The sequence below is a fragment of the Alosa sapidissima genome, chromosome 23, assembly GCF_018492685.1.
Source record: "Alosa sapidissima isolate fAloSap1 chromosome 23, fAloSap1.pri, whole genome shotgun sequence".
NCBI lineage: Eukaryota > Metazoa > Chordata > Actinopteri > Clupeiformes > Clupeidae > Alosa > Alosa sapidissima.
The window spans coordinates 17,897,607-17,899,509 of record NC_055979.1 but is presented as its reverse complement, the minus strand read 5'-3'; positions in this window follow the sequence as shown (position 1 = coordinate 17,899,509).

The window sequence follows — 1,903 nt, the reverse complement described above, 5'->3', positions numbered from 1 at the left end:
ACACACACACGCACACACACACACACACACACACACAAAGGCACACGTGTCATACTCTCTCTCACACACACACACACACAAATGCAAACACACAATACCAGAAACACACAAAGGTACACACACATCTCTCTCCCTCTCTCTCTGGCTCCCTGACAATGATGGACCACTGCCCACACCCTTCCCCAGCACACAAGAGAGTGATTCTCTGGCCAATGGCAACGCTGGAAGTGCAGGACCCCTCTGAATGCCTGCCTGATTTCTTCCTGTTATTCTGAAGCCTGATCTGATAAGGCCTTCACCAGCAACCTCATCATCACACACACACACACACACAGCTATTCACCTCAGCTGCTAGACACACATACGCACACACCATACACACACACACAAACACACAGTCAGTTATTCACCACATCAGGTCGACACACACACACACACATTTGCACACCAAAGCAAACTGGCACATGTGTGGACAGACAACTGAAACAGAAACCAACATTCACAACACACACACACACAGCCAATCTATTGCTTAGACATGAATGCACAGATATATATAAACACACACACATCAATCTAGTGCTGTAAGCACACACCTTCTCTCTCTCTCTCTCTCTCTCTTACACACACACACACACACAAACACACACACACATATATATACACACAGACACACACACACACACAGAGTCAATGTGATCCTTGGACATGCCTTGGTCTTTTCTGTGGTTGTTTTTCTGGCCGGGTCGGCAGGGTGCCTTTGCCCCTCATTGTTTTTCTAATAATTCCCCATCTGGCCAAAATTAGTCTGACCGGGTCCAAGATGGCCGACAGCCTACAGTGGGTGTATCGGACTGGGGCCAAGATGGCGACCATAAGGGTTGCAGGAGAGGGAGAGCCAAGAACATGCTCCAGAAGGACCCATTTAGACTATATTCACTTCTCTTGGCCTCCTACATGAACACCGAATGGGCCCAAAGAGTTTTTGTTTCATCAGTGGGGTTGTTCTTGGATCTGTTGCCTATGTGTGTGTGTATGTATGTACTGTACATGTATGTAGTGTGTGTGTGTTTGTGTGTGTGTGTGTGTGTGTGTGTGTGTGTTTGTGTTTGTACATGTAGATGTGTGTGTTAGTGTGTGTGTGCATTTGTGCGTGTGTGTGTGTGTGTGTATGTATGTGTGTGTGTATGTACATGTATGTGTGTGTGTGTGTGTGTGTATGTATGTGTGTGTGTATGTGTGTGTGTGTGTGTGTGTGTGTATGTGAGCTTGTGTGGAGATGAACAGTTAGAGGAGGAGGAAATCTCTTCCCATCCCATCTGTGTTGGGATGAGTCGTAGGATTGCAGGCCTTCCGGCCTGTAGGACTGTAGCACTGAAGGCCTGTAGGTGTCTCAGCCACTCTGGGGCCACATCTGCTCTTGTGGGGTCCGTAATGAGATATTAATTACAGCGCAGAGATGATCTGCTGTATGTAATGAATGTCTTCATCTTGGGGTAGGCTAATCCCTGGGACAGCCAGAGGCTTAATTAAACAGGGGGAGTCAAAAACGTACAACAACAGCACAATAGAAAAAAAAAACGCTCCCAGCAGCCCTGCTCTCAAAACAACAGCATATGCTCTGTTCCTGGTATGGATGCACGCCACTATTTAATGGAAAAACAATGCAATGCAACAATTCAATTTAGATGGTCCTCCTGATAACGCAACATGGAAATCTCTACAATATTGGTAAACAATGCCATCAGGGAAGAAACATTTACAGTGGTTTGTATAGAAAACATAAAGAAGCTGTTGTTTTAATTAATTAATCTTTTTTAATAGCTAGACGGTCAATAATGTAAGAGTCCACAATATGTTTGACTGCCAATAAACTGCTAAAATGACATCGACCGCACACCAT